This window comes from Oncorhynchus nerka, linkage group LG9b (genome assembly GCF_034236695.1).
Source record: "Oncorhynchus nerka isolate Pitt River linkage group LG9b, Oner_Uvic_2.0, whole genome shotgun sequence".
Classification (NCBI taxonomy): Eukaryota; Metazoa; Chordata; class Actinopteri; order Salmoniformes; family Salmonidae; genus Oncorhynchus; species Oncorhynchus nerka.
The window spans coordinates 6,995,421-7,009,943 of record NC_088424.1 but is presented as its reverse complement, the minus strand read 5'-3'; positions in this window follow the sequence as shown (position 1 = coordinate 7,009,943).

The window sequence follows — 14,523 nt, the reverse complement described above, 5'->3', positions numbered from 1 at the left end:
TGTTGTTACAGCCTGAATTTAAAATGGATTTTTTTTAAATCCCCACCCATCTACACACAATACCCCATAATGGCCAAGCAAAACCATGTTTTTAAATGTTTTTATTGAAAATGAAACACAGAAATATCTAATTAACATAAGTATTTAACCCCTTTGCTAGACACTCCAAATTGAGCTTAGGTGCATCTTTGATTATCCTCAAGATATTGCTACAACTTGATTGAGGTCCACCTGTGGCCAATTAATTTGTTTGGACTCCTGTCCCACAGTAAATGTCAGAGAGAGATGAATGAGAGAACCGGCTGAGGTAATGTTTGTTTGTGTGTGTGGCCCCTGCTCATGCTCTCAAAATGTGGGAGCCCAGAGAAGACACGTTTCCGAGGTGAGGATGATGAGATGGCGTTATGCCGGGATGCCACCGGGCCGCAAGCAAAGAAGTGTAATATTGGGACAGGGAAACAGAAAGGTGGATTTCAGAGGAGAGCATGAGGAAAGCAGAGGTTGGGTTTGTATTTGAGGAAGTTGGCGATAGAAATGGAGATGGGGTGTTGAAAAAGAAGGGTGTCAAGTGCAAACAGAGCTGTGCACCAGACTGAGTAATGGAAATGAAATGGAAATGAATGAGGGCAAGTTAAGTGTGGTGGAAGATGTGATAAAGAGCTCGGACCCAAGCCTGGCATCAATGGACATGATAAAGAAGAATCTGGTCCAGTAGGAGTGACACTTTTGGAGAAAGTGGATCCTTGCCTTTTGGATGATCCATTTGTGGTTTCAGGGTGGATAGGAAAGGAGTAGAGTGCAGTTGAATCAGTGAAGGTAAGCTGTAGTGGACTGACGTTTGTTTGAGTTGCTTATGACCAGAGGGAGCGGGGCGCTCCGTGTCACACAACTTGGGTCCAGATCTGTTTCTTGCTTTCTTCTTAGGAACATGGCAACATTGAAAGGAATGATTTCTGGGGTAGCATTAAGTGTGGAGGTGGAGCAAATTAAGTTGAAGATTCTTGGTGTTTGTGACCCAGTTGGGAGCTTAGTGAAACAGTCACTGTCAGTCCTTTTGAGTCCGTCTTTACCCAACAAAGTCATGTTAGGATATATCAGGTATACTGTTAGAGCTTTTGTGCCCAATCCAGGGAATGATGTGCAGAAGATGAATGTGCAAGTAGAGATACTGGGGTGCAAAGGAGCAAGATAAATAAATAAATACAATATGGGGATGAGGTAGTTGGATGGGCTATATTACAGATGGGATATGTACAGGTGCAGTGATCTGCTCTGACAACTGGTGCTTAAAGCTCGTGAGGGAGATATGAGTCTCCAGCTTCAGTGATTTTTTTTTTGCAGTTCGTTCCAGTCATTGGCAGCAGAGAACTGGAAGGAAAGGCGGCCAAATGAGGAATTGGCTTTGGGGATGACAAGTGAGATATACCTGCTGGAGCGCGTGCTACGGGTGGGTGCTGCTATGATGACCAGTGAGCTGAGATAAGGTGGGGCTTTACCTAGCAGAGACTTGTGGATGACCTGGAGCCAGTGGGTTTGGCGACAGGTATGAAGCAAGGGCCAGCCAACGAGAGCTCACAGGTCGCAATGGGGGGTAGTATATGGGGCTTTGGTGACAAAACAGATGGCACTGTGATAGACTGCATCCAATTTGTTGAGTAGAGTGTTCGAGGTTATTTTGTAAATGACATCACCAAAGACCAGGATTGGTAGGATGGTCAGTTTTACGAGCGTATGTTTGGCAGCATGAGCGAAGGACGCTTTGTTGCGAAATGGGAAGCCGATTCTAGATTTAATTTTGGATTGGAGATGCGTAATGTGAGTCTGGAAGGAGAGTTTACAGTCTAGCCAGACACCTAGGTATTTGTAGTTGTCCACATATTCTAAGTCAGAGCCGTCCAGAGTAGTGATGCTGGACGGGTGGGCAGGTGCGGGAAGCGATCGGTTGAAGAGCATGCATTTAGTTTTACTTGCATTTAAGAGCAGTTGGAGGCAACAGAAAGGAGAGTTGTATGGCATGGAAGCTCGTCTGGAGGTTAGTTAACACAGTTTGTGTAGTTTCGGTGGGTAAAGTTGTCAGCTGTAGGGGTGGCCATGTTGCTGGGGGCCGGAAGTGTCCTGTATCGCAGAGGCAGGTTGAGGTGGCTAGAGTCAGAGTAGTGCAGAAGGTGTCGTATGCTGAGGCAGTGAAGAAAGCAGAGGAGGATGGGTCGAGGGTGAGGGATCCTGAGAGTAGTAGATATGTGCCAGCACAGAGTGATAGTCCAACGACTGATATACAGTGCATTCGGATAGTATTCAGACCCCTTGACTTTTTCCACATTTTGTTACATTACGGCCTTATTCTAAAATCAATCTACACACAATACCCCATAATGACAAAGCAAAGACAGGTTTTTAGAAATTACCAGCTTGGCACACCTGTATTTGGGGAGTTTCTCCCATTCTTCTCTGCAGATTCTCTCCAGCTCTGTCAGGTTGGATGGGGAGCGTCGCTGCAGATATTTTCATTTCTCTCCAGAGATGTTTCAAGTCTGGGCTCTGGCTGGGCCTGAAGCCACTCCTGCGTTGTCTTGGCTGTGTACTTCGGGTCGTTGTCCTGTTGGAAGGTGAACCTTTGCCCCAGTCTGAGGTCCTGATTAGGTTTTCATCAAGGATCTCTCTGTACTTTGCTCTGTTCATCTTTTTCTCAATCCTGACTAGTCTCCCAGTCCCTGCTGCTGAAAAACATCCCCGCAGCATGATTCTGCCGCCACCAATCTTCACAGTAGGGATGGTGTCAGGTTTCCTCCAGAAATGATGCTTGGCATTTAGGCCAAAGAGTTCAATCTTGGTTTCATCAGACCAGAGAATTTTGTTTCTCATGGTCGAAGAGTCCATTCAGTGCCTTTTGGCAAACTCCAAGTAGGCGGTCATGTGCCTTTTTTCTTTTACTGAGGAGTGGCTTCCGTCTGGCCACTCTACCATAAAGGCGTAATAGGTGGAGTGCTGCAGAGATGGTTGTCCTTCTGGAAGGTTCTCCCATCTCCACAGAAGAACTCTGGAGCTCTGTCAGAGTGACCATCAGGTTCTTAGTCACCTCCCTAACCAAGGCCCTTCTCCCCCGATTGCTCCGTTTGGCCGGGCGGCCAGCTCTAGGAAGAGTCTTGGTGGTTCCAAACTTCTTCCATATAAGAACGATGGAGGCCACTGTGTTCTTGGGGACCTTCAATGCTGGATACATATTTTTTGACACAATCCTGTCTCAGAGCTCTACGGACAATTCCTTCAACCTCATGGCTTGGTTTTTGCTCTGACATGCACTGTCAACTGTGGCACATTATACAGACAGGAGTGTGCCTTTCCAAATAATGTCCAATCAATTGAATTTACCACAGGTGGACTCCTGTTGTAGATCGTCAATGGAAACAGCATGCACCTGAGCTCAATTTCGAGTCTCATAGTAAAGGGCCTGAATACTTATGTAACTATGGTATGTTTTTTATTTTTTAAATAAATTTGCAAACATTTCTAAAAACCTGTTTTGCTTTGTTATTATGGGGTATGCAGATTGATTAAAAACATGTATTTAATCCATTTTAGAATAAGGCTGTAACGTAACAAAATTTGGAAAAAGTCAAGGCGTCAAGGTTAGCGTTCATAGCAATGGTTGTCAACTGTACTGCAGAAATGGAATGTAAAATATGAGAAAATAGATGTGGTGGCAGCTGCAGAAAAGTAGTTTGATGGAATATTCTCGTAAACCGCAGGAAACTGGACACAATGTTCTTGCTATGTCCCATAAAAGTAATCTAGTGTTAATGTTATATATTTTGAAAATTTAATCACATTTTAGATAAATTAATCTTGACATAAGGAAAGGTTCTCCTCACTTTAACACCACAACATGCTAAAATGTTATCAGAAAGTTAACATAGATAGAATGTTCCCCTAACTAACGGAAAACTGGACACAAACATAAGGGGAACATTACGGGTAACATCACAAAAACAATCTCTCTCCTTTGAATTGTTTAGCTGGGAGTCCTCCCTACAGGCCGTCCTGTTCTGCTTCCCTTTGGCACCAGCTCTTGCTGCAACAAAAGAGTGCTCTGAAGAGTTCCTGCTGGATACAGGTATTTCAAATGATATCACACACATTTACAGTGCCTTCAGAAAGTATTCACACCTCTTTACTTTGTCCACATTTTGTGTTAAAGTGGGAATAAAATGTATTTAATTGTAGTTTTTTGTCAACAATCTACACAAAATACTCTATCAAAGTGGAAGAATAATCCTGACATAATCCTACAAATAAAACAATACAGTGAGGGTAAAAGTATTTGATCCCCTGCTGATTTTGTACGTTTGCCCACCGACAAAGAAATGATCAGTCTATAATTTTAATGGTAGGTTTATTTGAACAGTGAGAGACAGAATAACAAAAAAATCCAGAAAAACAGATGTCAAAGAAGTTATACATTTATTTCCATTTTAATTATTTGACCTTTTATTTAACTAGGCAAGTCAGTTAAGAACAAATTCTTATTTTCTGTATATCTTGATTAGATAAGTAATCAATCCCCCATGTTAGAATCACATTTTGCAGCAATTACAGCTGTGAGTCTTTATGGATCTCTAAGAGCTTTGCACACCTGGGTTGCACAATATTTGCACATTATTTAAAAAATTCTTCAAACTCTGTGAAATTGGTTGTTGATCATTGCTAGCCAGCCATTTCCATGTCTTGCCATAGATTTAAGTCAAACTGTATTTAGGCTACTCAGGAACATTCAATGTCATCTAGGTAAACAACTGCAAGATACACTGCTCAAAAAAATAGGGAACACTTAAACAACACAATGTAACTCCAAGTCAATCCCACTTCTGTGAAATCAAACTGTCCACTTAGGAAGCAACACTGATCGACAATAAATTTCACATGCTGTTGTGCAAATAGACAACAGGTGGAAATTATAGGCAATTAGCAAGACACCCCCAATAAAGGAGTGGTTCTGCAGGTGGGGACCACAGACCACTTCTCAGTTCCTATGCTTCCTGGCTGATGTTTTGGTCACTTTTGAATGCTGGCGGTGCTTTCACTCTAGTGGTAGCATGAGACGGAGTCTACAACCCACACAAGTGGCTCAGGTAGTGCAGCTCATCCAGGATGAGACATCAATGCGAGCTGTGGCAAGAAGGTTTGCTGTGTCTGTCAGCGTAGTGTCCAGAGCATGGAGGCGCTACCAGGTGACAGGCCAGTACATCAGGAGACGTGGAGGAGGCCGTAGGAGGGCAACAACCCAGCAGCAGGACCGCTACCTCCGCCTTTGTGCAAGGAGGAGCAGGAGGAGCACAGACGTGACGGAGTCTGGAGACGCCGTGGAGAACGTTCTGCTGCCTGCAACATCCTCCAGCATGACCGGTTTGGCGGTGGGTCAGTCATGGTGTGGGGTGGCATTTCTTTGGGGGGCCGCACAGCCCTCCATGTGCTCGCCAGAGGTAGCCTGACTGCCATTAGGTACCGATGATGAGATCCTCAGACTCCTTGTGAGACCATATGCTGGTGCGGTTGGCCCTGGGTTCCTCCTAATGCAAGACAATGCTAGACCTCATGTGGCTGGAGTGTGTCAGCCGTTCCTGCAAGAGGAAGGCATTGATGCATTGGACTGGCCCGCCCGTTCCCCAGACCTGAATCCAATTGAGCACATCTGGGACATCATGTCTTGCTCCATGCACCACAGACTGTCCAGGAGTTGGCGGATGCTTTAGTCCAGGTCTGGGAGGAGATCCCTCAGGAGACCATCCGCCACCTCATCAGGAGCATGCCCAGGCATTGTAGGGAGGTCATACAGGCACACTACTGAGCCTCATTTTGACTTGTTTTAAGGACATTACATCAAAGTTGGATCAGCCTGTAGTGTGGTTTTCCACTTTAATGTTGAGTGTGACTCCAAATCCAGACCTCTATGGGTTGATAAATTTGATTTCCATTGATCATTTTTGTGTGATTTTGTTGTCAGCACATTCAACTAAGTAAAGAAAAAAGTAGTTAATAAGAATATTTCATTCATTCAGATCTAGGATGTGTTATTTTAGTGTTCCCTTTATTTTTTGAGCAGTGTATATTTGGCTTTGTTTTAGATTATTTTACAATCCAAGATGGCGTAGCAGTCAGACGTCTTTGTCCTTTCGTCTTGTCGTGGCCCATGTATATACCTTTTTAAAATATTTTTCTTCACATATCTTTTTTATCTTTTTCTTCGCATATCTTTTTATCTTTTTTTCTAAACCTCAACTTCAGAACACTCTCCTGCAACCCACCCTGTTCTTTTTCTAAAGTATTTTTATTCACCTCGAATCCGGAATTCCCCCAACAGAAAGCTCTCGCCAGTTTGTACAACGCGACTCAAACCAGAGCATACCGGACCTATTTTCTCTCCATATCCCCGGATTCCTATCGCAAGCTGGACATTTTCACCTGGATCATCGCAGCTAGCTTGCTGCTATCCGAGTAACTACTGGTTAACGTCGATCCCGGAGCAAGCACCAATTAGCCTGGAGCAAGCCCATGCTAGGCCCTTTCTCCCTGCTAGCTAAAGAGGCTAGTGCTTAACTCCACTCCTACTCCCCAGGTGCTCTCATTTGTTGACTTCTGTAACCGTAAAAGCCTTGCTTTCATGCATGTTAACATGAGAAGCCTCCTCCCTAAGTTTGTTTTATTCACTGATTTAGCACACTCTGCCAACCCGGATGTCCTAGCTGTGTCTGAATCCTGGCTTAGGAAGACCACCAAAACCCCTGAAATGTCCATCCCTAACTATAACATTTTCCGACAAGATAGAACAACCAAAGGGGACGGTGTTGCAATCTACTGCAGAGAGAGCCTGCAGAGTTCTGCAGAGCGAGCCTCCAGGTCTGTACCCAAACAATTAGAGCTTTAACTTTTTAAAATCCTCCTTTCCGGCCTCCCGGGTGGCGCAGTGGTTAAGTGCAGCGTCAGCTGTGCCACCAGAGACTCTGGGTTCGCGCCCAGGCTCTGTCGCAACCGGCCGCAATCGGGAGGTCCGTGGGGCGATGCACAATTGGCCTGGCGTCGCCCGGGTTAGGGAGGGCTTGGCCGGTGGGGATATCCTTGTCTCATCACGCACCAGCGACTCCTGTGGCGGGCCGGGCGCAGTGCACACTAACCAAGGTTGCCAGGTGTTTCCTCCGACACATTGGTGCGGCTGGCTTCCGGGTTGGATGCGCGCTGTGTTAACATTTTTTTTAAAGACAACAACAAAAAATCCTCCTTTCCTGAAACAACTCTCTCACCGTTGCCGCTTGCTATAGACCACCCTCTGCTCCAAGCTGGGCCCTGGACACCATATGTGAATTGATTGCCCCAATCTATCTTCAGAGCTTGTGCTGCTAGGTGACCTAAACTGTGACATGCTTAACACCCCAGCCATCCTACAATCTAAGCTTGATGCCCTCAATCTCACACAAATTATCAATGAACCCACCAGGTACAACCCCAAATCCATAAACACGGGCACCCTCATAGATATCATTGCAACCAACTTTCCCTCCAAATACACTTCCGCTGTTTTCAACCAATATCTCAGCAATCACTGCCTCATTGCCTGCATCCGTAATGGGTCTGCGGTCAAACGACCACCGCTCATCACTGTCAAACCCTCCCTAAAACACTTCCGCGAGCAGGCCTTTCTAATCTACCTGGCCCGGGTATCCTGGAAGGATGTTGACCTCATCCCGTCAGGAGAAGATGCCTGATTATTCTTTAAAAGTGCCTTCCTCACCATCTTAAATAAGCATGCCCCATTAAAAAAAATTGAACCAGGAATAGATATGTGGTTCACTCCAGATTTGACTGCCCTTGACCAGCACAAAAACATCCTGTGGCGTACTGCATTAGCATCGAACAGCCCCCGTGATATGCAACTTTTTAGGGAAGTTAGGAACAAATGTACACAGGGAGTTAGGAAAGCTAAGGCTAGCTTTTTCAAGCAGAAATGTGCATCCTGTAGCACAAACTCAAAAAAGTTCTGGGACACTGTAAAGTCCATGGAGAATAAGACCACCTCCTCCCAGCTGCCCACTGCACTGAGGCTAGGAAACATTGTCGCCACGATAAATCCACTGTAATTGAGAATTTCAAGGAGCATTTTTCTACGGCTGGCCATGCTTTCCACCTGGCTACCCCTACCCAGGTCAACAGCCCTGCACTCCCCACAGCAACTGGCCTGGCCCAAGCCTCCCCACTTCACCTTAACCCAAATCCAGATAGCTGATGTTCTGAAAGAGCTGCAAAATACGGACCACCACAAATAAGCCGGGCTAGACAATCTGGAACCTCTCTTTCTAAAATTATCAGTCAAAATTCTCTTTCGTATCGTCTGAGATTCCCACAGATTGGAAAGCTGCAGCGGTCATCCCCCTCTTCGACCCATACTGCTACAGACCTACATGTATTCTACCCTGCCTTTCTAAGGTCTTTCGAAAGCCACGTTAACAAATAGATTACCGACCATTTTGAATCCCACCGTACCTTCTTCGCTATGCAATCTGGTTTCAGAGCTGGTCATGGGTGCACCTCATCGTTTAGGACCTTGAGCGTGGCTATCATAACCGCCATCGATAAGAGACATTACTGTGCAGCCGTATTCATCGACCTGGCCAAGGCTTTTCGACTCTGTCAATCATAACATTCTTATTGGCAGACTCAACAGCCTTGGGTTTCTCAAATGATTGACTCGCCTGATTCACGAACTACTTCTCTGATAGAGTTCATGTGTCAAATAGGAGGGCCAGTTGTCTGGACCTCTGGCAGTCTCTATGGGGGTGCCACAGGGTTCAATTCTCAGGCCGACTCTTTTCTCTGTATACATCAATGATCTCGCTCTTGCTGCTGGTGATTCTTTGGTCCACCTCTACGCAAACGACACCATTCTGGCCCTTCTTTGGACACTGTGTTAATTAACCTCCAGACTTCAATGCCATACAACTCTCCTTCCATGGCCTCCGACTGCTCTTAAATGCAATTAAAACTAAATGCATGCTCTTCAACCGATCGCTGCCCCTCACCTGCCCACCCGAATATGTGGACAACTACAAATACCTAGGTGTCTGGTTAGTCTGTAAACTCTCCTTCCAGACTCACATTAAGCATCTCCAATCCAAAATTAAATCTAGAATCGGCTTCCTATTTTGCAACAAAGCATCCTTACCTCGTGCTGCCAAACAGACCCTCATAAAACTGACCATTCTACCGATCCTCGACTTCGGCGATGTCATTTACAAAATAGCCTCCAACACTCTATTCAACAAATTGGATGCAGTCTATTACAGTGCCATCCGTTTTGTCACCATAGCCCCATACACTACCCACCACTGTGACCTGTACGCTCTCGTTGGCTGACTCTCGCTTCATACTCGTTGCCAAACCCACTGGCTCCAGGTCATCTACAAGTCTCTGCTAGGTAAAGCCCTGCCTTATCTCAGCTCACTGGTCACCATAGCAGCACCTACCCGTAGAACGCGCTCCAGCAGGTATATCTCACTAGTCACCCCCAAAGCCAATTCTTTCTTTGGCCGCCTCTCATTCCAGTTCTCTGATGCCAAAGACTGGAACGAACTGTAAAAATCACTAAAGCTGGAGACTCTTACCTCCCTCACTAGCTTTAAGCACCAGCTGTCAGAGCAGCTCACAGATCACTGCAACTGTACATAGCCCATCTGTAAATATCCCATCCAATCTACTTCATCCCCATACTGTATTTATGTATTTATTTATCTTGCTCCTTTGAACCCCAGTATCTCTTCTTGCACAATTAACCATTCCAGTGTTTATTTGCTATATTGTAATTACTTCGCCACCATGGCCTATTTATTGCCTTACCTCCCTTAGCCTACGTCATTTGCGCATGCTGTATATAGACCTTTCTACAGTATTATTGACTGTATGTTTGTTTATTCCATGTTTAACTCTGTGTTGTTTAATGTGTTTTGCTTTATCTTGGCCAGGTCACACTTGTATATGAGAACTTGTTCTCAACTAGCCTACCTGGTTAAATAAAATATAGATAAAATAAAAAAAATTGTTCTGCTGAAAGGTGCAATATTCTCCCAGACTGAACCAGGTTTTCCTTTAGTATTTTTCCTGTATTTAGCTCAATTCCGTTTATTTTTATTATAAAAGAACCTCCCTAGTCCTTGACGATGACAAGCATACCCATTACATGATGCAGGCAGTATTACTTTAGTGCCTTATTGCAAACAGGATGCATGTTTTGGAATATTTGTATTGTGTACAAGCTTCCTTCTTTTCACTCTGTTAGTATTGTGGAGTAACTACAATGTTATTGATCCATCTTCAGTTTTCCCCTATCACAGCCATGAAACTCAAACTGTTTTCAAATCACAATTGGCCTCATGGTGAAATCCCTGAGTGGTTTCTTTTCTCTCCGGTAACTGAGTTAGGCTGTAATACAACGACATTTGGAAAAAGTCAAGGGGTGCGAATACCCTCTGCAGGCACTGTAACTCATTCTGTCTCACACACACACACACTATTTAGGTTAGTGTATAGTCGAGGCTTTGTCATTCAAAGAATATTGTGCCTTTCTTTTAGATCTGCCAAGCACACCTTGGCCGCTGCCAGCCACAACACCACTGTCCCTGACAGCTTCTCCCTGTGCTGCCTGCTCTGGGCCCATCAAGCAAGGGTCGTATTGGACCACGGTCGATGGACAGAGCCCATGAGAGCTGCCAATGATGGGATACTGGCCAAGCACCACAGGGAAAGACATCCTGGAGCAGGTGGATCTGCTCTTAACACCAGCCCAGAGATTACCTGTCTACCTCAGTGATGGCTCCTCCATTAATTTATTTGGCTGTTAATTTACCACCACAGACAAATGCTGGCACTAAGAACGCACTCAGTCAGCTGTATAAGGAAATAAGCTAACAGGAAACCACACACCCAGAGGTGGCGCTTCTAGTGGCCAGAGACTTTAAAGCAGGGAAACTTAAATCAGTTCTACCATATTTCTATCAACATGTTAAATGTGCAACCAAAGGGGAAAAAAATTCTAGATCACCTGTACTCCACACACAGAGACGCGTGCAAAGCTCTCCCTCGCCCTCCATTTGGTAAATCCGACCACAACTCTATCCTCCTGATTGCCGCTAACAAGCAAAAATTAAAGCAGGAAGCACCAGTGACTCGGTCTATAAAAAAGTGGTCAGATGAAGCAGATGCTAAACTACAGGACTGTTTTGCTATCAGACTGGAACATTTTCCGGGATTCTTCCGATGGCATTGAGGAATACACCACATCCGTCACTGGCTTTATCAATAAGTGCATCGAGGACGTCGTCCCCACAGTGACTGTACGTACATACCCCAACCAGAAGCCATGGATTACAGGAAACATTTGCACTGAGCTAAAGGGTAGAGCTGCTGCTTTCAAGGTGCGGGACTCTAACCCGGAAGCTTACAAGAAATCCTGCTATGCCCTGCGATGACCCATCAAACCGGCAAAGGTTCAATACAGGACAAAGATTGAATCATACTACACCGGCTCCGACGCTCGTCTTATGTGGCAGGACTTGCAAACTATTACAGACTACAAACGGAAGCACAGCCGCGAGCTGCCCAGTGACACGAGCCTACCAGATGAGCTAAATCACTTCTATACTCGATTTGAGGCAAGCAACACTGAGGCATGCATGAGAGCATCAGCTGTTCTGGACGACTGTGTGATCACGCTCTCCGTAGCAGACGTGAGTAAGACCTTTAAAGGTCAACATACACAAGGCTCTGGGGCCAGACAGATTACCAGGACATGTGCTCCGGGCATGTGCTGACCAACTGGCAGGTGTCTTCACTGACATTTTCAACATGTCCCTGATTGTGTCTGTAATACCAACATGTTTCAAGCAGATCACCATAGTCCCTGTGCCCAAGAACACAAAGACCTGCACGTCCTGGTAATCCTCCCTCTGCAACTGGATCCTGGACTTCCTGACGGGCTGCCCCCAGGTGGTGAGGATAGGTAGCAACATCTGCCACGCTGATCCTCAACACTGGAGCTCCCCAGGGGTGCGTGCTCAGCCCCCTCCTGTACTCCCTGTTCACCCACGACTGCATGGCCAGGCACGACTCCAACACCATTAAGTTTGCAGACGACAACAGTGGTAGGCCTGATCACCGACAACGATGATCACCTCGCTACTTTTATAGCCTCACCTTCTGTATATAGCCTGTCTTTTTACTGTTGTTTTATTTCTTTACCTACCTATTGTTCACCTAATACCTTTCTTGCACTATTGGTTAGAGCCTGTAAGTAAGCATTTCACTGTATTCGGCGCACGTGACAAATAAACTTTGATTTGATTTTATCAGACCAGAGAGGTAAAGTACTTTACCTGCTCTAAAAAAAAGCCAGACTTACAAAGCAGAAGGCCTCACTGCCACTGCCTTCTTTCAAGGGGAGCTGGAGGCCTCTAAGGCGTCCGCATAGCCAAAACAGTTCGGAAGATTATGTGCATATATTACGACGTTTTGTGGTGTTTTTCTTAGTTTTGGACTTCGATTAAGGCTTTTTTGATTGTTCAAGCTATTTTTCTTGAGGAAAGCCGAAGTCCGTACCCAAAGTCTACACCCCTTCGTCGGTGATTGGTAAACAGTAGGGATTCTTCAGTAAAGTCTTTGTTGTCATTCAATGAGAGACAACTTGTTTTCATGCACATAATTTTTTATTTTAGAAATACTGCACCAAACATCTTAGTTTGATAAAAAAGTAAAGATAATTGACAGATTTCTTGAGTTATCTTAGATTAATTCTGACTATTTTGAGGAAGTGTATACTGGCAATGGCATCTCAAAATGGACAAACAGTAATGTTGACTATTTTTTCTAGTTTTTTTAAGCAAATGTCTTAAGGGAGTACTCGAACAAACTCGTTTGGTTCGTCTAGCCAACTTCGGCTGTCGGGAACTGAAGCATGCTGAGGCCTTAAGCAGAGGGAGGCAGTGAGGAAGCAGGGATACAAACTGGTGAAGGCCCAAAAAGGTGACACAAAATGTGCATATAGTTTGCAAATGTTCTTCTTCTTTATGTGGTGTGTTTACTGTTAATGTACTGTAACTAGCCTAAATATACATTGTTTGCAAATTTTCCCGAAAATAATCAGAAGAATATACATATTTTAACAATCTTAATACTCTGGAAACATGTTTATGGTAGGCCAGCATTGTTTATTTGATTACGTGGGTGGATGGAATTTAATTCACAGAAGTGTATTGTGCCATACTACAACGTGTTGCTGTACTAATGAGCGGCACGATTTTCCATGTCTGAAGTGGGCCTATAGGCCTATTTATTTGGCAAGACAGCTGTGCATGGCTGCATATCGCTGTGTTTTGGTTATTTGGATCTCCATTCACCTTTTATGTGGTGTGTTTACTGTTAATGTACTGTAACTAGCCTAAATATACATTGTGTCATAGCTTTATTTAGTTTACTAGGCCCACTTGTTACTGCGGTTTTGTTCTGCTTGCATTCATTCCTTCGCATTCCAGTTGTGTTGATATTCTAAGCAAAACTGCTATTCAGTATTTTTGTTTGCATGCATGAATAAGTAGGCTACTACTTTCAAGCATTTAGTTTGCATTATTTTGGTAAGACAGCTGTGTGTACCGCTTCTTTCAAAGGGTAATTCACCTATTACAAACAGCCTATCTATCTTGTAGCCTATATTCATGACCAAAACAAGCCTTGCTTTAGTGTATATCCAATTACATATTATTTGTGACATCTGCAGAATACAACATGTGTAGACCTTAATGTGAAATGCTTACTTTACAAACCCTTAACTCTATTTCCTGAGCTGCATTGTTGGCTAAGAAAATATTTACAAATAAAAACGAACACAATAACATAACGAGGCTATATACAGGGGCTACCGGTACCGAGTCGATGTGCAGGTTAATCGAGGTCATTTGTACATGTAGGTAGGGGTAAAGTGACTATGGATAGATAATAAACAGCCAGTAGCAGCAGTGTAAAAAGGGGGGGGGGTCAATGTAAATAGTCGGGGTGGCCATTTGATTAATTGTTCAGCAGTCTTTTGGCTTGGGGGTAAAAGCTGTTAAGGAGTCTTTGGACCTAGACTTGACGCTCCGTTACCACTTGCCGTGCTGTAGCAGAGACAGCAGTCTACGACTAGGGTGACCCTTGGCCCCAAGATGTACTGGGCCCCAAGATGTACTGGGCCGTACGCACTACCTTCTGTATTGCCTTAGGGGCGAAAGCCGAGCAGTTGCCATACCATGTGGTAATGCTCTCGATGGTGCAGCTGTTGACCTTTTTGAGGATCTGGGGACCCATGCCAAATCTTTTCAGTCTCCTGAAGGGGAAAATGTCTTGGTGTGTTTGGACCATGATAGTACGTTGGTGTTGTGGACAACAAGGAACTTGAAACTCTCAACCCTCTCCATTACAGCCCCATCCGATCTGAAAGGGTGTGTTCGGGAATCC